The sequence below is a fragment of the Dipodomys ordii genome, unplaced genomic scaffold (genome assembly GCF_000151885.1).
Source record: "Dipodomys ordii isolate 6190 unplaced genomic scaffold, Dord_2.0 Scaffold157, whole genome shotgun sequence".
NCBI classification, from domain to species: Eukaryota; Metazoa; Chordata; class Mammalia; order Rodentia; family Heteromyidae; genus Dipodomys; species Dipodomys ordii.
In genome coordinates, this window is record NW_012267373.1 from 5,579,563 (window position 1) to 5,604,175 (window position 24,613).

Consider the following 24,613-nt stretch of genomic DNA (forward strand, 5'->3'; position numbering starts at 1 on the left):
TTACCTAATACTATGGATAGCAATTGCAAGAGCAAGCATTTGATTAGATCTCAAAAAGATGAAGTGAGCCAGGCTCCCGTGACTCCTGCCTGTAATCCTAGCTACTCAAGAGGCTGAGCCCTGAGGATCGTGGTTCAAAGCCAGCCCAGGCAGGAAAGTCTGGTGAGACTCTTATCTCCAGTAAACCACTAGAAAACCGGAAGTGGGACTGTGACTCAAGCGGTAGAGCGCTCGACTCAAGCGGTAGAGCGCTCGCCTTGAGCTGAAGAGCTCAGGAACATCACCCAAACCCAGAGTTCAAGCCCCATGAACAACCAAAAAAACAACAACAAAAAAAAACAGAAAAGAAAAGATGAAGTGAGGCCAAAGTCAGGCTTTTATAATGATACTTTCAAAAGAACCACCACTGAAATTAGTAACAATGATAAAGGCCTTCCCACTAGAACCATATCCAGTATTGACTCCAATATCATCACCTGAAGGTCAAACCTTTAACCATCATGGGCCCACCATAGCAGATGTTCATCTAATGAGATCCTAACCCTGCTTCCTCAACCTAGGAGTGATCTCATACCTAAATTCCCTGAGCACCATGTGTGTCTCTAAAGACAAACATTTATATAACATTGGAACAGAGCTGCTGCCTCCTTCATCGGATGTGCTTCAGCAATGGGGATGATGGTTGTTATCTTTATGTTCCATGAATATTGATTGGAATACTGGCCCATAAATAGAGGGTCGATGAATAGATGGATGGATAGATTCATTCATTCAGCACTGCAGCAGTAGTGTTCTTTGTGGGGCCTATAGAATGTTCTATGACCCTAGCAAAAGCAGACATTGTAGGATAATGTTATAGGACTCTGGTCCTACTCCCCTGGCTTTATTTTTCCAAGTGGTCATGAGAACATGACAATACTTTTTGTCTGTGTTGCACTACCTCTCCTCTGCATGAGGAAATTCCTACATGAAAATGAAAACATACCATGAATAATATAAACAAGGACAGGAGAAAAAAATGGGGAAAACAAATCACCTACCAGTAAATTGGTTTTTACATTTTCTAGATACTGTCTCATTTTCTCTATCTTCACAAAAATCTTACAAACCAAGCAAAGGAGAGATAATTATCCCTATCAGATGAATAAGGAAACTGGCGCAGTAAAAGACGATGTTTCTAAAATCCCACGTCTTGTTAGTGATGATGCTGGGAGCCCATGTGTTCCCACTGGCCTGGGAAGGTGTTCAAAAGAACGAGTTCCCAGGAAAGATCAAATAATTGCTGGAAAAGCACTTCCGATTCCCAGCAAAAACAGATCTTTCCAGCTGAGTGCCTTCCCTAAGGCCTGGAGAGTATTATCTGCCAAGTAGCTGTTCTTTTGTCTTCTGTACAAACCAGCTCAGGCTGAAGGCCACTGTAAAATCTGTGAGGATTAAGAGTGGCCATACACTGTAGAAATATATCACAAATGAACGGAGTAAGCAACTGTCCATTCAGACAAGATTGAAGAATGTCTTTTCTTAAATCTTTGCTGGGATACAGGTGTGGCCAATAATGTACACAGGGAGCTTGGTGCTTGGTGCTGGAGTATGTGTATCCAGACAGCTATATCTGTTTGGCCAGTGTAATATTTAAAAGCAAACATTTAACAGTAGGACATCGGCTGCAAAAGCTGTGTTTGCAGCTGTAGCTGCATTATTCCTCTAGGGAAGGCAAGATGGCTCTGCTCCAATTACTCATAAAGGGCCAGAATTGTCAGCAAAAGGAACTTGTTCCTATTGCATGTTCAATCCCTTAGTCTACATCAGATACCTAACTCAGAAGCTGACCTAAGAGATAGCCCTGCAATTTGGAGACCCAGCTTATCCTGCAAGAGCTCTTGGACCTCTTTTTTCTATAATATACAAAATCCTACATATTTTACCAAGAGTAAGGAGCCAGAACTTTTCAACATTAACCAATGGGAGGCTATAAATTTGATCTACCTCACCTATTTGCTGCACTGAGTAGATGGCAGTCACTTTAAAGCTTACACATATTCACAGTTGTGTTTCAATGTTATCATTGGAATAAAAAGTTGCTAGGATTTCTTTTTGGCTGGTTTGAACTCTAGGGTTTGAACACTAGAGTTTGAACTTGGGTTCTAGCACTATCACTTGACTTTCTTGCTCACAGATGGTCTCTGCTACAAAGTGCTCTATTCCAGCACTTTGCTGGTTAATTGTATATGGAGTCTCAAAGACTTTGCTGCCTGGGCTGGCTTCAAACCATGATCCTCTGGACCTGTCTTCTGAATAGCTAGGATTAGAGGCTTCAGCCACCTCTGCCTGGCTACAATCCACTTTTAACAGCTCTGGGGTCCCTGTTTGAGGTCCTCTTTTCCTTCTTTACATTCATTGTCCTATTCCATCCTCTTATCCTCTTTTCAAGGTCTCCATTGTTGTCTTTCTAGCCAAATCAGAAAAAGAGCTTCTGAGAGAAGAGGCACCAGGGGCCCTTGGCAGAGAGCACAGGAAGGGATGATCACGTGAGCTGTCACAGTTGAAGCCCTCAGAGGCTATAGCCAAAGTTATTCGGAAAGCATTTCCCTTTTACTTGCATACAAAACTTATTTATTCAGCTGCTTTAGGGATCCAGAATAAGACATGTAGAGGAAAACCATCAAGGGAAAGGAAGCAGGTACAGAAAACCACATTGGTATTTTGTTTCTGAAATAGCCAACGAATATTTAAGCTAGCTCTTCATTTCGAATTCTGGTCAGATCTCCTAGAGTTAGGGAATGTCATCCAGCCCCTTTGTGATCTTCATATTTACAGAGCATTATCAAAACTTGAAGTCCAAAATAGAGGACATGGCTTGGAATGTGGCTTAGTGGTAGAGTGCTTGCCTAGCATGCATGAAGGGTTCGATTCCTCAGTACCACATAAACAGAAAAAGCCAGAAATGGCACTGTGGCTCAAGTGGTAGAGTACAGGCCTTGAGCAAAAAAAGCTCAGGGACAATGCCCAGGCCCTGAGTTCAAGCCCCAGGACTGTCAAAATTATTTTAAAAATATAGGACAAAAAAAAGTGTTGATTATGTTAGCTATATGTATATGTGGGGACCTTGTCACATGGACTTCTTGTCCCTTCATTTCTTCTTCCATAAAGAGAGGGAACAATTACCAATTGCTTAAGATAGTAAGTGATACTTTCCTATCTTTATACTTGGCTTTTAGTCTTTGAACTCACACTTCATTTCTCCGAATAGTGCTATTCAACTAGTTTCAGGGTCTTTCCCACAGAACATGTGTGGATTCTTTGTCACAAGTGGGAATCCCTCTCCCACTTACCTCACAGTAATAAGTAAAGCATCTACTCTGGTTATCTTCACTCTAGGGTTGAATATTTCCAGTCTTCTTACCCAAAGAAAAGATTAAATGTTAAAGTTGTATGTACACCTGCAGTATTGTTGGAAGCGTGACATCATTTTTTTTAATGGATGCAGTCTAGCTATCTTGTCCAAGCTAACCTTGAACTAACTCTCTGTTGCCTCAGTCTCTTGAGTAATGGGGATACAAGTATGTGCCACCACACCCAATTTGCATGATGCAATACTAAAATGTCCTGGGAAATTCTGTGTCACTTACCTATAATCCTAGCAGTCAAAGCTGAGAAAAGATTGAAAGTTTTAGGCTAGCCTGGGCTTTACATACTGAGACCCTGTCTCAAAAAAAAAAAAAAAAAAAGAAAAGAAAAAGAAAAAAGTCTAGGAATGATCTATATTGGAGATATTGATTCACTACTACAAAGCCACCAGTTTTGAGTTTTCATTCAGTTAGAGACTACACATGGTTGCAAATAAATGGTTTGAAATCTGGCTCTACCACTTCTGTGCTGTTTGCTTGTTATTGCTTAAGCTCTTTGAGTTTAGATTAATTTTTTGTAGTAAGAAGAATTAAACACATAAAATATAGGTAAGTCATCTGGACCAATGCTTGGGGTAGAATAGGTTCTGAAAACCTGGTTCTTATCGCTGTCTTCTTCCCTCTTTTAAACAGATTTTCTGGGAGAAACCTAACAAGTAGGTTCTTTGTGAGTTCTTTGGCTTAGTCTGTGTGTTAACCACTACCATTTCACTAAAAAAGAATAAACACATTTTTGTAACTTGTTCACTACATAACATTATGTGTTTTCATTAACATTTTCATTCATCCTCAGGTTGTTATTATTGTTTATTATTATTATTATTATCATTATTGGCAGTACTAGGCAGGCATTGTACCACTCAAGTCACACCTCCAGCCTTCAAGTAATTATTATACACAGATGTGCAACAGATAATGCACTTGGACCCATGTTCTTCACATACAGGCACATTTGGAGAAGGGCTGCTGTCTTAATTGTCTGTCCTTTCCCTGACCTCATAAATGGCTGTGTCATATGTGTGTTTGTGGTCAGGCCTCTTGGTCTTTGAGTTCAAAGTAGGAAGTCTACATGGCTCTTATATGGGTTTACCATTAGCCAACCAAATGTGTCACTAGTTAAATCCCAACACTGACCAGCTGTTTTCTTCATTCTACTCATATTCTTTCATTATTGACCATGACAGGAAACCATAAATATCAAAAGTTACAGAGAAAATTAACCAAAAAAGAGAAATTGAGCAGAATTCAAAAGAAAAAATAAAACGTGCAAGTGACCCAAATAGGTTTTCAGTTCTGTAATTTGGTTTTCTTCTTTGTATTGCCACTCCCAGTATTAGGTCTCCACCCAGAAGTTGGGGGCATTTTAGAGTTTTTTCTGCAGATAATTGAAAGACAGAATCTTTATATGTTGTAGGAATGACTGCCCACTTCTGAGCCACAGTACTTGGACTAGATGCTCATGGTACCATTGACCTTGGATACACAGACCTTTATCCTATGGCTGGACATCAAACTTAATCAACCCACAAAACGACATAGCCACTGACACTCTGGAAATTTCTCTGGAGACTTCAAAATCAACTGTTTTTTCTGTTACTTTCTCCTTTTCATAACTGGCTATAGAGAGCCTGTCATTGAAGCAAACATAAAAGCATTGAGCACATAGATCAGTAGGGTGGTTAGCAAGAACCATTACCTCAAAAAATCCACAGTCTAAAAGCTGTTAACCCAGAAAATTGCAGAACCATATTCCTCTAAATAGGCTAGTTTTGGTCAGTGGGTCAATGTGTAACCTTGCTCTCTTTTCAGCCTAGGTAGGAAAGGCCCAAGTGACCTTGCTCAGGTGATTGTGAAATGGTTGCGCATCCCCAACATTTAGTGACTGATTAAACCCAACAGCCTGTGAAGGTATTTTTGAGTCACTTTTCCCAAAACTACTATGCTGAGAGAGTGGTGGGGTGGGGTGTTGAGGTCAAGGACACTCAGGAAGTCACAGAAGCCATATATAAGGAATCTGACTGTGACTGCCCCAAACCTGCATGTTCCTGTTCCTTCTGAATTTCTGATTGAACATCATACTAGGCCAGGACTGTCTTTTCAAGGCTTTGAGGTAGTAGTGGAGCTAAATGTAACATAATCCCTGTTATCTGTTCTTAGATCCATTTGCTCTTCTCTTCACTGTCAGTCATCAGAGCAGAGCTCTTCGTGACAATTTTAATGATCCTTGAAATTGGACTTTTGAGGATGTTATTCAGACTGAGGTTATTTTTTTATTTATTTTATTTTCTTGTGATACTGGGGTCTGAACTAAGGATCTCATGTTTGATAGACAAGCTCTTTACTTGGCAGCCATGCTCCCAACCCTATTTTGATTGTTACAGGGTCTTACATTTATACTTAGGAAGGCCTAGATCACATCCTCCTATTTATGTTTCTCATATAGCTGGAATTACAGGTGCACAACTGCACTCAGCTATTGGTTGAGATGGGTTCTTACAAAATTTTGGGCTAGGCTGGCTTCAAACTGAAATACTGATTGCTACCTCCTGAGTAACTAGGATTATAGGTATAAACCACTATATCCAGCTAGACAGTGATTTTTTTCTTGTGTGTATACTGTTACTAGGTCTTAGAACTCAGGGCCTGGGTACTGTCACTTAGCTTTTTTGCTAAAAGCTAACACTCTACCATTGGAACAACAGCTTTACTTCTGGCTATTTTGTGGTTGATCAGAGATAAGAGTCTCATGGTCTTTCTTGCTGTGATCCTTAGATCTCAGCCTCCTGAGTAGCTAGTTACAGCTGGCTAGACTGAGAATGTTTTTTCTTTTCTTGTCAGTTGTGGGGCTTGAACTCTGGGCCTGGGAGCTGTCCCTCAGCTCTTCAGCTCAAGGCTAGCACTCTACCACTTGAGCCACAGCACCACTTCTGGTTTTCTGGTAGTTAATTGGAGATAGAGTGCCATGGTGAATTTCTTGCCCAGGCTGGCTTTGAACCGAGATCCTCAGATCTCAGCCTCCTGAGTAGCTAGGATTACAAATGTGAGCCACCAGCTCCCGGCTAGACTTTTTTTTCAATCCAAGAATTGTGCTAAAAGCTAACTACCCCTAGATCCCAACAAATATGTTTTCTAAATTGGGCATTTATAGAACTTCGTTGTTCTTTTGTAAGGGAGTAGATTCTTTGATGACTTGAAATCCAGTAAATCAGGCAGAAATGCAGTATCTTCCTCCATTTTCTTTTCATTTTAATCACAATATTTCATGTCAATTAACCCCTTCAATAATCTCCAACCCACAATCTTTGGTGGGATGGCTAGATGTCTATGATAGCCAGCTTGCCGTATCCTGGGCAGCAAAAAATATAACAGATCTCATTTGTGTCTGGGTTTAGAAAGCCAGCCCTAACACCCAGAAAATCCCCAGGCTGTCTTCTCCTTATGTACATAGGCCCACTAATGCCTGCAGTTTGCTGAGGCAAATTATGTGGTTTCCATTCATTTGAACCATATAAATTGGCTCTTTCCTTTGTTTTAGGTCACAGATAGTCAAGTACCATTAACTTCCTATTGATAATCAATAATAGACCCCTGTTTTGACATAATCCACATTTTACAAAGCCAAGATAGTCTTAGCCATCTACCCAAAATAGAAACCTTTCCCTTCAACCATAGCTTTCTACCCTTTGGACACTGGGGGAAATAGAAGAAAGGAATGAAAGAAAAAAAAAGTGTCTCAAAACTAATGGAGTGGAACTGAATCCATTAAAAGAAGAATCACTTTTATCACTCTCCTATCTGCATGTCACATACTGATCTGCCTGGCATGGGCCATGCTGGGTCAGTGAGCTGGTGAGTATCAAGCAACCTCCCCTGTGGGAGGAGAGCCTTGGCAGGCTGTGGGAATGGGCCAAGGCATTAAGCACTGAGCTCTGTGTATCCTTCCAGACTCCATGTATTTATCTAAAGACATCACCTTGACTTCCTCTCAGCATAGCCCAATATCTTCCACATATATGCATCTTGCCAGAACCCTGCACTTAGTTAATAATTAAAGCTAAACAAATTGTCTCCACCCTGAGTACATTACTGGTGCTGAGTGACTGGGCAGGTTTTAGATGCCTAGTAGAATCTACAGCTCTTCGGACACCTTGAAGATATTTGAGTTGATCAGCATTTTACCCTGGGGATATTTTAGTTTCAAAATAGGATTATGGGAATCGAACAACCAGGCTGTCTGGACAATCTGTGTACTTCCTCTGAGAGGGAGGAAAAGTGAAAGCCATTGTTGGCAAGAAAAGTGAATGATAATAAGGGGTGATAGGGAACCACTATCACACAATTTCTCTGAACAAGAACAGGCAGAGCAGTTGGGAAAGGCAGCTTCCACGGGAAGGCAGGAAGTTCCCTTCTTTCCCCTTAAAGAGGCTCATTATCCCACTTCCTCCTGGCTTTTAAGAAGTGTTTACTGAAGGACAGGCAGGAGCAGCTCTTCATAGTAGCACCCAGTCTGGGAACACATTTAGGCACTTTCTGTCTTCCCATGTAAAATGAGACTGAAAGCTACAAACTCCACCACTTCTCAGATGAGATGACTGAATAATACCAAGCCAAACTCCACCCACTAGCCGGTGGAACTGAGGAAGAAGAGTGGCAAGGGGGCGGGGGGGGGCGGGAGGCAAGGATGTGCTTATGCCCAATGAGTTTTCATCTAGTTACAACACAGGCCAAATGGTTAGGTAATGCAGGAGGGGTTTGTATCCTGGGAAGATACCCACATGAAAACTGGTGGGAAAAGGATTACCAAAAGCATATAGGCTGATTGTACACAAAATCATTTTTTATCCACCTTGGCTGCTGATCAGCATGTCAAGTCAGCCATGATCAAAAAGAATCATGGAGTACCCTAGTTGGGCATATTCTATGTGTTTATTGTTACTAGCTGATTAAATTTGGGTTGTATTGAACCAGAACTGAAGCAGAGCACAAAGCCACAGTAAGGGTATTGTTACATCTCTTAGAAGGCAGCTCCACAAAAAGCTTAGTGTGAGTACTCTGGAACAGACCAGTTCTGCTTAGTGCTGTGGCACAGTACTTTTTTCCATTTGCTGATAATTGGTGACTCTTGCTGGTGGATGAGCAAGAATTTCCGTCCTCTCAGTGCACTGAGGCTGTCTAAGTGAGGCTGTAAAATAAGCTGCATCCATCTTGCAGGGCTGAGAGTTATGCCAGTTATGCATCATTTTAAAGCTGTTCCTATTTGACTTACCAGAACACGCTCTCCATGGCTTGAGGAGAGGTGGTGGGCCTCTTGCATCTCTCACTCCAGCTGGTCCTCAGGCTCCTCTTGCCACATGAGTTGGTTGTTATATATTAGTTGTTCCATGCTCTTTTAATGGACCTTGTTTTTTTCCCCCTGATGTCCTGCATTTCAGATGTGAATCTCTATTGTTATCCATCCTTGACAGATTTAGGCAACCACCCACATAGCTGCACAACAAGCCTCTATCTCCCACACCTAGCAGTACCAAAAGATCACAATGGTTTTTTGTGCCTAGGCTCTCAGATAATGGAACTTACACAATCCCATAGTAAGCCACCTCTGCATTTACCCGTGGTTTCGGATATTTATTCTCACGTGCAACAAAAGGTACTGCCTTGCTGTCATTGAGGATGACTGGTGAGGTATGAATTATGCAGACAGGTAACTAGAATGAATAGAGTTGTTCATCCAGCTTAGGTAGTTACGTCTTATTTAGATGCTTCTCTATCCAGCCACCTGAATACAGTCCTCCTACTCTTGGCCTCTTTCTCTGGCTCCCCCATGCTTCTCTTCTCTCAGTTTCAGTATATGTCTATTAAGCTTCACTCCCACTTAGTACTAGATAAGTGCCAGGTGGGTATTGTATACATGCTTTAGTTTATTAGCATATGTTTAAGGGTATAGGTCTTAGATTCAATAAGGTCCTGGTTAAAATCCAGCTCAACCTGAGGCAAGTTACTTAACCTCCTTACATGTATTTCCCCATCTATAAAATAATGTCCCTGGTAAGAATAAGAATCATAATAATATCCAAATCACAAGGCTATTGATCAAAGAAATAATTTGCATATTGTACAATGGAGCAAAACTACAGGCATCATAGTGAACAATCAGGATAAAGGATCCGGATAGTCATTTATGATCTGGTTTCTGCCTTCTTCCTAAGCTTCATTTCTATCCACTTTCACAATTGCCTATTTCAATTCAATTGAACTATTAGGTCCTTTTGAGAAGAAATCTGCTTTCTTAACCCTTAGTGATGTCTGGCACATGTTTGAGTACTCCATAAGTATGGACATAAAGCATCCTACCATTTGGTGTGCCCTCAGATATGTTGCTTGGAGTGCCCACCCTTTCTTCGTCTCATCAGATGTTTTCCAATGTTCACTTATGTTCACTAATCACTGACCTGAATGAACTACCTCTGTAAACCCGCCTCAACCTGAGTTCATCGATATACTCTCTCTTAAGTGTATATGTGTGTGTGTGTGTGTGTGTGTGTGTGTGTGTGTCTTGAGGGCAGGGACCATGTTATTAGACGTTATATCCATAGCCCTTTGCACAGGACCCGTCACAGAGAGTAGACCAAAAGTATTTGTCAAAAAAGGACAGAAGTAAGACTGGATATAAAAACAAAGGCTATTGTAGAGAGACAAAAATGCAAGGGAAATAAAACAGGTGAATCTTGGCTCTTTGTTACTATGATTATTTCTGAATAAATTTTGTTTTAGGGGTAGAAGGAAGTTTCTTTATTCTTGTTATTGTTTTCTTTCTTCTTCATCCCCAACAGTAGAAGGAGGACAGCTGTACCTAATAACCCCCTAGGGCTAAGCCAGAGTGAATTGGAGCCTTCTCTGTATAATGAAGAAGGACGAAAGCTTGTTACAAGTTCCTGAGCTGATTGAGCCACACACAACATAAGTGGTTCTTTATTTTAGCAACGGGGGAATGTAGAGAACATAGTTGGATCTTCTGAAAGAACACTTTAAATTATATTGCCAGAAATAACTGGAGGATATAGTGACAATGCTCAGTTCTTCTCATTAATGAGAAAGCTCTGGTCATGGCAAGAAGCATTTGAATATGTATTGCCAAACCTGATTCATCACATGGTCAGGTCCTTGCATGAGTTCTATGACTCCTTAAGTTCAACTTAGGAACATTGAGAGATGTTCTGTGCCAGTCTATTGCTTAAATATCTATAGAAAGCTTTGACTTCAGGAATGTTGGTGTTGGCATGAACCTTGAAGAGCTCTTTGTTAAAGCCTATTGCTAATTGATGAGAAAACCAAGCCCCAGAGTATTAAAGGGACATTACACACTTACAGGTGTCAACATTCTTATTTTAGCCTAAAGCCATGGTTTCCAGACCTTTGCTCCAAAGCAGGAAGATTTTCTAGAGATTTAACTAGCAACCTCAGCTAGATCTCAAAAAATGTCTTGGAACAAAGCATGCCTCTCAAAAGATAATTTAGTATAGTAAGTAGATGATATGATTACAGTAAATGTGGATTCAGATCCAAATCCCCAGGACATGGATAGGCAACATACTTAAATTCTGTGAGCTCAAAGTTTAGTTGTGAATAGACTTGCAAGATTGTTCTGAGGATTAAATGAAATGTGATATTGAAAATGTCATGCAGAAAGGAAGTTATGAAGGAATGGTAGCCATTGCTATTATATATTATTTGTCATTATCCTGCTAACCTACCTTAATCCATATTTAACTGTTAAAGGAGGTCTGTGGACAGTAGAGGTTGAGAGAATGACAAGGGACACTTGCCCAACAGACACACCCTTTGTTCTCTATATTACATTCACTTTCTCCTTGGGCCCTGGTACAGGCTGCCTGCTGTAAAGTCCCCTCTGCACCTCACTCTCACCCTTCTATCCCCTAAAATACAATGATTCATCTAAGATCTGCATGTTTCTCTCAGGTGAGGGTCAAAGTATGGTGATTTAGGCTAAATGAGATCATTTAGGGCTCCAAGTTCTTTCTATCCTGATGTTTGCCTAGGGTTGCCATCCTCTGCCTGTTTGAGGCAGTTCACCAACACTACATGTGGTTTCCAGCCTACTAGAAATAGAAAAGAAAATTGAACATACGATTCCTATATTAAGTATGCAGGAGGAGTTGGATTGATCGTATCTACTCACTCACTGCCAGTTAGCCAGATTAAGGGACCTGGCCACACCTAGCTGCAAGAGTCTGAAAGTACAGCATTCAGCCGCATGGCTGTAGATCTAGATAAAACTTTTACTGCAGAGCGGGCAACCAGTGGTGGATCTGGTGGGACAAATGCCCTTCACCTGCATTTTCCACCACTCATTTTCAGTGATGTAGATTTAGGGTTCCTGGTTGTCAAGGCTATATTCTTTCAAGCCTACGGCAACCCTAGCTGATACTAGAATGGTACAAGCTCCTAGATTAACAGCACAGATAAAATTTCTATGCTGTGTGTAAGGAGGTAACCATGTTTAAGTGTTTTTTGTGACAACACGCAAAAAAATCACATGCCAAACGAAAAGTCACCATCTAATTGTTTTACCATAAATTTTATGAGCAGCAATATTTATAAATGTGTGCTGACACATAGCCTTTGGTTCCCTTTTTGGATTTAATTTTAAAAAAGAATGGACTGAATTTCTATCAGGATTCTTAATTTGTGCCCTCGTATAAGCACATTGTCCGTTAACAAGTGTTATAGTCAGAGTTGCCACAGTTTGTCATCCTAAATGCTGTCTTTTTTACATGCTGCTGGAGCATGGGCTGCCCTCAGATGGCTCCACATTCTCTTCTTGTATTTATCATCCTCCTGTGTTATCCTCTCTGTCTTTATGACAATCAGCTTGGCAACCATGTGGCCAGAACCCTGTTAAAACTTCACTGAGGAAAACATCAGAGTTAAACAAGGTCATCTTTCCTGTGCTGAGAGGAGCCTGGCTGGAATGTACCTCACTCCACTCTCTCTTGTTCTTCACTGCTCTTCTTGGCTCTTGGGTCCCAGTAGAGGTTATGGTAGCAAAGGAGTATGTTTTCTGAATGCCTGATTTATCAGCATTCACACCAAGACAGCTGCAGAGGAGCTTTGAAATTCAAAACCACTGTAAGGATTGCAAAAGTTATCTTTACTAGTGTTGCTGATTTCTTGCAGCTTTAATAAGGAGCCAACACAAAGACCCAGAGACAGAGGGATTGGGCTCCATGTGATTCTTTAAAGACAAGATGCCAGCCTTAGTTCAAAAACAATGTGTGGCCTCACAACCAAATTCTCAGGCTGTCGATTTTGGTTGTGCTGTGACTCTATAACCCAGTAAATGACCAGTGAAAAGGGAAGATGTGAAACTATTCTATTACCTTGGTGGCAAAAAAAAAGAAGAAGAAAAGCCACATTTTCTTATTCATAGTCCATTCTCTTTCTTTAAAGGAATTGATCTTGACTGGAAGCAGTGAATTAAAGAAAGGGGGAAGTTCACTGTGCTTTGAAAGGAGAAGGCCAGATTTGCAAAATCGTCTGGCAAGGAACCTCCATGGAGACTAGAAAGATCAGTGGAGCTGGTTTTGTTCAGCCTGAGAGGAGCCTCCTGGGCTTTCATTTTCAGTGTTCCAAGGGAGGGGGCATAGATGACGCCTGTTCAGACAGCCGGCTTTGTGCTAATGTGTTTGTTTGTGTCTGTGCCAAATGACACCCTGACCCCTGGCCCCTAGCCAGTTCTGCCACAACTGTTCCTGAAACAGGCATAGCCCAGAAAACCAGACTTTGCCCCTGTGGCCCAGATGTGACCCAGGCTTTCCTGTTCCTCTCTGTTGGTTCTTGAAGAGAAACACATTTTGTGTTGTTTTTGTTTTCCTATGATTGTTTTCAATAGAACAGGGATAGAGAAGGTGGAAAAATGCTTGACTGAATATCGACCTTAGGAAGAACCGTCTTAGTTAGATTGTTTGTATTTCTGAACATTTTCAAGTGTCATAAACCAATCTTGCTTATTACTCTTCTGTACCTTACTGGATTGCCCCAAGTTCAAAGGACAGTTAGTGAAAGTCCAAGCTTCAGAATGCCAAGCTGAACATTGGAGCAGGAATGGATTAAGGCTTCAAGCACAGGGATGAGCCTCTGCCTCTACCACCAACTAGTGTCCAAAGGACAAAGTGCTCTTGGCTCACCTCCCTCCTTCCAAGGTCTGGGTTGGTACATAGAGTTCAGAGAAGACCCTACATAGGTTTCATGGCTCACTTGTAGGAGGACTGTCATTCAGGGTTTGATGGCTTCCCTTAGGTACCTAGGATTTTAGGCCTGATGTTTCTTAGAACACACTAATCCAGTTCAAAAGCAATGCCAAATTCTCAGGCTATAGATTTTGGGTGTGCTGTGCCTCGACAACCCAGTAAATGACCAGTGAAAAGGGAAGATGTGGAACTATTCTATGGCCTCGGTGGCAAAAAAAAGAAGAGCCACACTTTCTTGATTCTGTTAATTCAAGATTCTACAGATGTCTCCCACAGGATCCTATATATCTTTGGTTTATCTAGGTCTTTAATTACTTTTCTTCAGCTGTTCGTCTGTGTAGACCCACAGCTTGATCCTTGTCCTGACCACTTCTCAGCACAGAGGTTTGGAAAAGACTCTTAGAAGTTGTCTTCTGTTCACACCTCCCAGAAGGGGTACTTGCCTTCTTTTCTTTTCCTTTTGTGTGTGTGTGTGTGTGTGTGTGTATGTGTGTGTGTGTATGTGTGTGTCTGTCTGTCTGTCTGTGTGGGTGTGTGTGCCTGTACTTAGGGCTTAAACTCAGAGCCTGAACATTGTCCCCTAGCTTTTCACTCAGAGCTAGTACTCTCCTGCTTGAGCCACAGCTCCACTTCTGGGTTTTTAATTAATAAAAGATAAGAGGTTCACAGACTTTCCTGCCAGGGCGGTTTTGAGATATGGTCCTCAGATCTCAGCCTCCTGAATAGCTAAGATTACAGGCTTGAGCCATTGGCATCCAGCTGGAGGTTGCCTCCTAACAGACTCTAGAATCCATCATACTCCTTTCCTCTGTTAAGCTTTCAGTCATGAAGTATACCTCATCAGTGTATAGTTTGGGTTTTTTTTTTATTTATCGCATTTGGAATATAGAGCCTTGAGCTTCCTAGGAAAGTGCTCTACAACTTGAGCCACATTCTCCAACTCTAAAAGACTTTTTTTTTTTATAAAAACATTGCATTGTCATTATAGACGATAAGAAATATTTTTTTTAGAAAACAAAGCAAAGAACAGTCTCCCATGAAGAGTTTTCTGGGTATTGGTTAATATAGTTGTAATCATGAAATTCTCCTTAGTATAACATGAACATTTTCCTGTATCACTGATTCCTATAAATGTAATTTCTAATTTCTGTTTCACTTCTCACATGGGCTTCCATTATGATTTACTTAACCACATTCATTTAACAAATAGCAGGCTTTCTAATTTCTCAAACAATAGTACCATTCATTCATCATTTTTGTAAAGGTACTTCTTCATCACAGATTTCACAGGTAAAAAAGCATAACTATTTTTAAGACTTTTTGATACTATCAAGTTGTTTACCAAAAAGTTCTACACTAATCCCAGTCTTCATTCACCAGTTATAAGAGTATGTTCATTTCAGGGTACGGGGGGGAGAGAGAAGAATTTAGATAAGAATCTCAATCTAGAGGCTGGGAAGGTGGCTCAGTGGTAAAGTGCTTGCCTTGCATGCATGAGGCCCTGGGTTCAATTCCCCAGCACCACATATGCAAAAAGAAAAAAAGCCAGAAGTGGCACTGTGGCTCAAGTGGTAGAGCGCTAGCCTTGAGCTGAAGAGCTCAGGGACAGTGCCCAGGTCCAGAGTTCAGGCCCCACGACCGGACCCCCAAAAAAAAAATCGCAATCTAAAATTGTGTTTCTCTGATTGCTGCTGAAGGCAATATTTTCCCATAAATGTCACCTTTTTCTGGTGGTGTCATTCATGTTTTCCTAATATTAGAGCTTGTCTTATCTATATAAATCCTTCATATATTAAGAAAGAAGCCCCCCAAAATTTGAAACTATATGTTCCAACAAAAACTTCTACATGGATGTTTATAACAGAAATACTCATAATAGCCCAAGAAGTAGAAACAGCCTAAATGACCATCAACTGATAAATGTGTAAGCACCATGTTATATCACCATACGATGAGATATTTTCAATCATAAAAAAGAACGATACATTAATTATATTGCCGTATGAATGAATGAACCTTTATCCCAAGTAAATAACAGTAGTTGTAAAAGGCTATATATCACGATTCCATTTATATGAAATATTCAGAATAGATAGATCCATTAAAAATAAGGTAGATTCGCCTTGTCAGAGTCTAGGGAGACAAGAGAGTGAGTAGAAGAGATTGCTTAATGGACGCCAGTTTCTTCCTGGAGATGATGAATGTTCTAGAATTAAGTAATGGTATTGTGTTTTTTGTGCATTCATAAAAACCAGTGGAGCATGCACTAGAAAAGGGTAGATTTTATAGTTGGTAAAGCATATCACAAAATAAAATTTAAAAATATTTATCACAAGGGACATTTTATGTGATCTGAAAGGGTTGTAGGGGAAGAAGGATAGAAACTGAAAAAATGGCACAGTCTATGCCCCAATTCCTCCTGGATAGGATTAAAGCATACATCCTGATCACCATTTGACTCTCACTTTAACCCTGATAATCCAAAGCAAAAAGAATGCAGGAAGAAAATATCCTTCCCTTCCGTTGGAGCCTTTCCATGGTTTGATGTTAAAACTTCATTTAGCTATTTCGTTTGGGACCAGTTCCAGCACTCAGTTAGCTGACTGCAGGGTTAACGTTCACTGTTGGGGTTTAATGCTTCTAACTCTCTTGTATTAAGTGCTTTCCACTCTCCAGTGCCTGGAGAGTAGAAGGCTGTGTAGGAGGAAAAAGAGCTGCTGCTGCTCAGCCTAAGAACCATTTGAACAAGAAAAGCCAGAGATAGGGACTCGCAAAATATTAGGTACCGGGAATGTGGCTTTTTCTTAAATACGTTGGTGTTTTGTGCGTGGTTGATGAGTCCCTTGTCCCCTTACTGTAGAATAAAGGGAAAGATGCATTCTTACACTCCGGAGGGATTTTGCAGAGTCATACATAAATGATCAAATGGGTTAATTCCACCTCTTATTATTGAATAATTCTTAAAGAGGCTTTGTTTTCCCATTACTGCATGCGGCTAGTATCTGCATTGTGTGTAGTCCCATCTGTCTCCTCATCTGTTCACAGGAAAATTTTATGGTTTGTGTTTGGTGGGAGCATCATAGGAGTTTCTCCATTTATGTAGTAACTACATTCCAGTACATTTTGTTTGCAAAGCAAATCATATTTTAAATAGGAAAGATCATTTGTATACCAGTGAAGCCAGGCTTACCTCTCTCATAGTGTATATAAATACTCTTGCCATAAATAGGAAAGATCAGAAAAGTGATGGCTGTTTTAATGTTGTTGGCACAAAGGTTTATTAATATGTTAGACCATAAGAAAAAGATAACATGCCATACCTATCATGGTCCCAGCACCTCCACAGATTCTATGAATTATGGGGTGGAACAAGAATGGGATGCTGGGGCCTCATCCTTGAAATCAGGGCCTTCATTAGTTATGAATGTGAAAGTGGGTTCTGTGGAACCCAAGGGTGCTTCCCTACAGATTTTACATGCACACCTCTTACCCACATTCTTGCATAAACTAGTTTGTATTCTGTGGTACAGGAGGTAACTCTGTTAAAGAGATTCTATGTGCTGCCTAACATTTCTGTTCCTCCCTTCGAAAACACAGGAAAAATAGTAAAACTTCTCTAACATTCTCATAACAATTCAGAGTTGTTATGAGAATTTATTGGTCTCATCCCACCTAAAAATATATTTATTTTTTCACTACTTTGTAAAAAAAAGTGCTACAAATTTAGCAGCTTAAAATAATATCAATTTATTAGCTCATACTTATGTGGGCTATGAGTTCAGGCGATGCATAGCTGGGTTCTTTGTTCAGGAAGGCAGAAGTCAAGGTTTCGGTGATTGTGTTTACATGTGGAAGACTGACTAGGGAAGAATTTATTTCCAGTTTCATTTAGGCTCAACCAAACTCAGTTCCTTGACTTACATCCCCTTAACTTATAGCGCATTTCCCTGCTGTTTTCCAGCTCTAAGTGATTTTCAGCTCCATTCTCAGCTCATCTCCTCCATCCTGGGAACCACTGGTTATCTGGCTGATGGCCTCTCTATCTATAAAACCTACTGTGGAGAACACCTCTCATGCTCAATGCTGTCCACCTCTCACACTTTGAATCTGCATCTTCAGAAACTGATGTCCTTTCAAGAGCTCAACTTGAACAGATCAGCCCACCTAAAATAATCTATTTCTTAAAGTTAGCTGTGGAATATTACATAGCCTTGCCATGGGGGTGACTATATCATTCACAAATCCCAGGAAACATACAGAATATGTTCACTAGGGGCAGGAAGAATAAGCTACAACTTAGAATTTTGCCTTCCACAACACTGTCTTGACAAGGCAACATTTTCATTCCTTTCCTGCAGCTGACAGGGGAAAAAAAGGATTATTTTCTTACCTGGGCAGAGCCCTGCATTCCCCCCCACCCCCGCCTTTTTTTTCAGTAGCTGTGCTAGGTCACTGGCTGGACCCAACAGCAATGCCACATGTTCTGCCCTTGGGTTATTACATCTCCACAGTGTCAGCCCAGCTGGGCCTCACGATCTTGGCTAGTACTTGTGTTTTACAGAGTGGCCAGCACAGGTCTGCTTTCTCTTCAATTTTCTCAGCTTCCACAGCCTCTCAGGCTGTCCCTACAAGGAAGCCCTGCCTGCACTCACCCCTGGGCTATCAGGACCAATTGACCCTGTCTCATGTCCCATTGTAAAAAATTTAAACATGCTAAAACATCTGGAAATTTGGGTAGCAGATTCTGTGGCCCAACTCCCATTGTCACTAGAATGGCATTCAGCTATCTCTAAATGTCAGCTGTCACCTGGTAACAAGCTTTCAAGGGATTCACTTTCTCCATTGATAATATAACAATTACAATCGTACCTCAGGTCCATTCTTGTGGATATTTCCAATTTTACAAGGGTAAAAATAGCTTCCTGAATGAACCTTCTACACTGAACCAGCTAATTTCTGATGGGCTTCTATCACATATTATCCTTTTCCTCAGGCCACTGCTGTTCAGTGAAAAGGATGTTTACTCAAGCACCTGCAAGTTTTTGCCTAGCTCCTGGAGAAGTGTATAAAACTGTAGTTGATCTATAGTTCCGCTTTAACGTCTTTCATCTGTGCTCACCTCAGTGCCTTGTGTTTGGATTCTAGGTTTTTAGTCCAGTTCTCTTTCTTGTTGCTGTATTTCCATTGTGATAATTGCCTATGTATAGGAGAAACCAGGAATGACAGGATAGTGAATGGCAGGAAGTGTGCCAACTCAGAGTATCAGTGGACATGGCTCTGCCTGTCATTCTTTGAGGCCTGAACTGTGCCCTGGGCTATCAGGAACAGGGATGGAGAGTTATGTATCAGGGCTGTCATTTTTAGGTTGGTTCCTAAGCAAAAGCACTTACTCTGCTGAAATAACAGTTAAATTTGTTATCAGCTTCCCCTTTCTTTATCTCTATCCCTCTTCTGCCTGCAAGTAAAGAAGCTGCATGAAAAGAAAGAATACTGCCAGTGACTTTCTTTTATCATATTGCTACAACTCTTGTATACACCTAAAATCTTCTCAGAAGCCAGGCGCTGGTGGCTCACACCTGTAATCCTAGCTACTCAAGAGGCTGAGATCTGAGGATCATGGTTCAAAGCCAGCCCGGGAAAGTCTGTGAGAATCTCATCTCTAGGTAACCACCAGAAAACTGCCCACAGAGCCACTTCCAGTAGAGCGCTAGCCTTGAGCTGAAGAGCACAGGGACAGCACCCAGGCCCAGAGTTCAAGCCCCACAACCGACCAAAAAAGAAAAAAAAAAAAGTAAAATCTTCTCACAAGTCTTATAACAGTGGAACTTGAATGTTGGATTAGTATATGGGGAAATATGACCATTGTCTTTGTTTAATGTACATCTAGAAGACCAGACTGAGGAAGTATGTTTCCAATCAGATGTATCTTGGTTCAAGGAGCCTGTTGCCTGCAGTAGCCAAGAAATTTAGTCTGCTATGTCAACTTCAGTCAGTCACTAGAGAGCTCTGTGAAAGATCTGAGGACACATCATAGCACCATGAACTTCTATAGTCACTTGATCATGTCTGCTCTGCTCATGGGAACAAGGTGTGGTGATCCTTGAATTCTGTAGGGTAACTCTTCCCAGTTGCCCCATACTGTTGGCATATTTGAAAAGATCCACGGGATGAGGGAAATTTTACTTGCATTAGATTTGCATAGTAGAAATAAGGCCCCTCACTTCACAAAAAGGATTCAAGAATAAGATTACAAGCCTCACACAGACACCTTGACCATTAATTGGCACAGGATCCAGTTGGCCAAAGTGATCCTTGCCTAGTGATTTCTAGACAACACAGTGTACGCAGGACTGTAGCTATGAGTTAATGGTATGTGATGGTATTACTAATCAGAGCATTTCTAGGATCCCGCTTTCAGAATGGCATTGTTCAATGACCCAGTAAGTAAGTGTGTTAGTGCATTCTGTGTTCTGTATCAGACATAAAGGCCACGGTGTATACTATGTAGAAGGAGGATGTTTTCATTTTAGCTTGAATGCCTCTCATGCAAGGATCCCAGTGACATTGACTGCAACTCATGGCATATTCTGACTCAGGAAAATGGTTAGTCTGACTGGCCCAAATGGGAGTAAGAACATAACAAGTGCTTCTACAAATATTTTCATTGTGAATAACTTTTAATGACTTGAGCCTGCCCTTACTTGCTTATTTCTGCTTTTTCATATGTGTCAATAAAGAAAAAAATAAGATGCCCCTCAAAAGATGAATTGATCAAGAAAATGTGGGGTGTATGTGTGTATGTGTATGTATGTATGTATGTGTGTATATATATATATATATGTATATATATATTAATTCTGTGCCTCCATCAGAAAGAATGACACCACCCCATTTGTTAGGAAATGGAAAGACTTGAGAAAAATTATATTAAGTGAAGTAAGCCAGACCCAAAGAAACATAGGTCCCATGGTTTCCCTTATTTGCAATAATTAGTATATGTCTAGGACAAGCAGAAAAGGTCAAAAGCTATGTACATATAAACATATAAGATGATGCTAAGCAAAATGAACACCAAGATAGAGACACAGTGGTTTTATCTTTTTGCTGTTGTATTTAATGTACTTATAATGTACCATATGATTTTTCTTGTTTCCTTTGCATGTTCTTCTCTATGGTATAGCCCCTGTATTTGATTCCAGGGCCCTGAAACTTGTATATACATTTTTCTAATTTGGGGAAGGGAAGGGAAATAACAAAATGCTGAAATAAGGATATAGGTTGACCCATTGTAACAATAAGATGTACAAGACACTATGTTGAAAATGAACTTTACAACTTGGGGGGGGCAGGAAGGAGATGGGGAGGTGGGGAGGGAGGGGATGGTAGGGGAAAATCAAAGGAGGAGGTAACAACTCTCAATAGGAAATGTACTCATTACCTTACTTTTGTAACTGTAACCCCTCTGTACAGTATTTTTACAATAAAAAGAGAAAAAAGGAATAAGCAAGTTCTTTGTTGAAATATTACTTAGCTCAAATTTTCATGTACATGAAATACTATTCCTTTTATAAATAGGATTATTTTCTCCAAAATTATTTTGACTGTTTATTTGCTTATTCACCGGCAAACATTTATTGAACACTACAGTGTGCCCAGCACTATCTGGGCACTTGGGGTACAGCTGTGAAACAGAAACCAAAAAGATATTCTCTGCTTTGGGGAAAACTTTAATTATTTTTTCCTATCTATTATTGTCTTTTCTTTCCTATCCAAGATTGTCTTTTCTAAGTTTGCTTAGACATGGGGTTCCTATTTTCTTCCAGGAGACTTTTTTTTTGGTCTTGGGGCTTGAAATCTGGGCCTGGGCACTTTCCCTGAGCTCTTCAGCTCAAGACTAGTACTCTACCACTTTGAGCCACAGTGCCACTTCCAGTTTTCTGGTGATTAATTGGAGATAAGAGTCTCGTGGACTTTCCTGCCAGGGCTGGCTTTGAACCACAATCCTCAGATGGCAACCTCCTGAGTAGCTAGGATTACATACGCATGAGCCACCGGCACCCGGCTTTTCAAGGATTTTGATGTAAGGTTTGTTTTGTTGGAATTAAAAAGGTGGTATGTAATGAAAATTCTTATTGGTTTTCAAATTCTGTTTCTCTACAGAGAACAAATTTCTAGAGAGGAATCAGCATGCCTTTTCTCCCAAGGAGAAAAGTTACATGTTAATTACATTCTAAGTTACATGTTAATTACACATATTACTAAAAGTAGCTGTTAGACTGTTTCAAACATACAGTTATAAATTCTTTTCACTGTGGAAATCAAGATTTTTTTAACCTTGACATTGTTAATATTTGGAGTCAGATAATTATTTGTTGTGGAGGGGGAGAGGGAAGTTGTGTGAATTGTATGGTATTTAGCAATGTCCATAGTAGAGAATACTGGGTGCCAATATCACTCCTCCACCCTGCCCTGAGTTGTGACCACCAAAAAATGTCTCCAAACATTGCCTGCTGTGTTCCTGGCTTGGAAGACAGTAAACAGGTTACCCCTAGTTGCAAACTGTTGGCATAAATGTTGATTCTGTCATTCTTACAGCAAATCAGCGACATCCCTAAAAATTTGTCTTAAAAATAAAACAGTTGAGATTAGTTTTCTGTCTGGCCTTGATAAAAGCTCAGCACAACTTTCCTCCATGAAAGAGTTATATAAAATGGGAAAGGTATTTATCAGTCTCATGAAGCAACATCAAAAACAAGTGATGAATTGCCATCAATAAATCATGCTTGGAGATATTGTGCATTTCTTGTTGGAAACTTGCTAAAATTACTCACTTAGCATCAGTTCGAAAGTATGTTGGACACAAAATACTGTAGGTTAATCTCAAATGATTTACAAGGAAATGTGTTCCAGATTTGGTGATCTCAGCTCAAGCAATAAGTAAACTTGCAAACATTCCCATTCTCAGGAACTGACATTCAAGTCAATGGAATTATATAGTGTGAAAGGGCTGTAGAGCGTTGGATCCTGCTTCTGCATCTGAATCCAGCCGAATAGCAGTGCTCAGCCAGTGCCACTAGAAGTCTTGCTGTCCCATGTGGCAGTTCCCACACTGGTTTGCAAGACAGAATAGGAAAACTGGTGTTTTCATTCCCTTCACTGTCTCCAGTTTCTTCCTGTTCTGTGTCATCTTTGCCTTCCCTAATGAGTATGTGCTGTTATACATGATGTCATGTGTTTCTCATTTGATTCTTTGGTCCCAAGTGGACTGCTCTTCAGAATTTTGGCAGTTATATCCACTGCAAGTTCTACTTACCTCCCTGTCACTGTCAGCTTGCAGTCCAACTTGAGGCCGTTTAACCACTCACTGTATACTTCTGAATCTAACTCACTTCTCACATACATGTCAATGGACTTGAACATGCAGAGCACACTGCTGATAGTAGTCACTGGGAGAAGGGTTGGCCTTGGAACAGAGAAAGAAACATGACAGGCCTAGAAATACAGCTGTAAGGAAAATAGGCAGGCCCCTGCTTTCCCAAAACCTGCAGTCCACTGGGTGATGGGACAAGTGGAAAAACCATCTTGAAATATGGCACAAAAGGTGCCATAAAAAGAAATGAGAATGTGGAGCTATGGCTCAAATGGTAGAGCCCTAGCCTTGAGCAAAAGAAGCTCAGTGACGATGCCCAGACCCTGTATTCAAGTCCTAGAACCAGCACCAAAAAAAAATTAAAGGAGAAATGAGGGTGCCATGGGAACCTTTAGGAAAAGCACTATCACCTCTTGGAGAGGGCTGGGATCAGAGAAGGCTTTGCAGGAGAAATGATGGCTTAACTGTGTCACAAGGGCTTCATTGCATATGCAGTCATAAATTTCAATGCATAGCCTACAAGATGAAAATTGAGGGAAGGGTTGGGGTTGAGAGGGATGAGGGAGAATGGTGAAACTACTTTGTTGAATGGCGACTCCTTTGTGCAACTACTTAAAGATTATAATATTTGTTAAAAAGAATGGGGAGAAAGTGTTACTATCCCAAGGCCTAAAGTTGAGTAGAGAAGAAATGAAATCTTTGAAGAACTGTAAAGCTGGGCATTTTTGAATAGTAACGGTGTGGAGAAGAGGAGAAAGGAGCACATAAGGATGCCTGTCAGCATCAGTATTCAGGCTTGAGCAACTGGGTCTTTTGGAGGTTTACTGACATGAGGAGTTCACAAAAAGTAGGCTGGAGAAGGGTAGGATAACAGGGACTCAAGTTTTTAATCCACCACTAGCTCTGGAAAACAGGAAACATTTTTAAATGATTTTGAAGGATATCAAAGACTAATAGAAATGTGATCGGTTAAATTAGCAGCTTTAAATGATTTTGTCATGTTAACCTGCAAATATACTTGAACCTCTTAGATTCTGCTGATTTTATTTTCCATTCAATAGCTACTTCTTAGTTTTGACACTTGCCATAATTTTGTGCATGAAGATGGCTACCCATTCACAAAGACTGAGGAGTTGTTTAGTTGTTCTCTCTGGCATTTGCAACACTCTTGGGCCCTCTGCAGATTTTCCCTGCCATGATGGAAGTTTTTACTCTATTATTTCACAAATTCATTGTATAGCACATATATTATTTTGGTGAATGACCAAAGGGAAACATAGTGAGAATTATTGGCAAGTGTGTGGCATTTGGGGCAGTCTTAGGCAAGTGTATGATGCAGATTTTAGGGGGGGCAGGCCTCATTAAAGGAAACCTGGCTGGGCACCAGTGGCTCACGCCTGTAATCCTAGCTACTTAGGAGGCTGAGATCTGAGGATCTCCGTTCAAAGCCAGCCTGGGCAGGAAAGTCCGTGAAACTCTTATCTCCAATTAACCACCAGAAAACCGGAAGTGGCGCTATAGCTCAAGTGGTAGAGCGCTAGCCTTGAGCTGAAGAGCTGAGGGACCAC

At 40.7% G+C, this 24,613-nt stretch overlaps 1 protein-coding gene across 1 annotated transcript in view; it reads left to right on the forward strand.

Annotated features, from left to right (window-relative positions):
* Positions 1-24,613, forward strand: part of Fyn (FYN proto-oncogene, Src family tyrosine kinase) — a 195,528-nt gene that overhangs the window by 115,068 nt on the left and 55,847 nt on the right. The gene's annotated exons all lie outside the window — the stretch shown is intronic.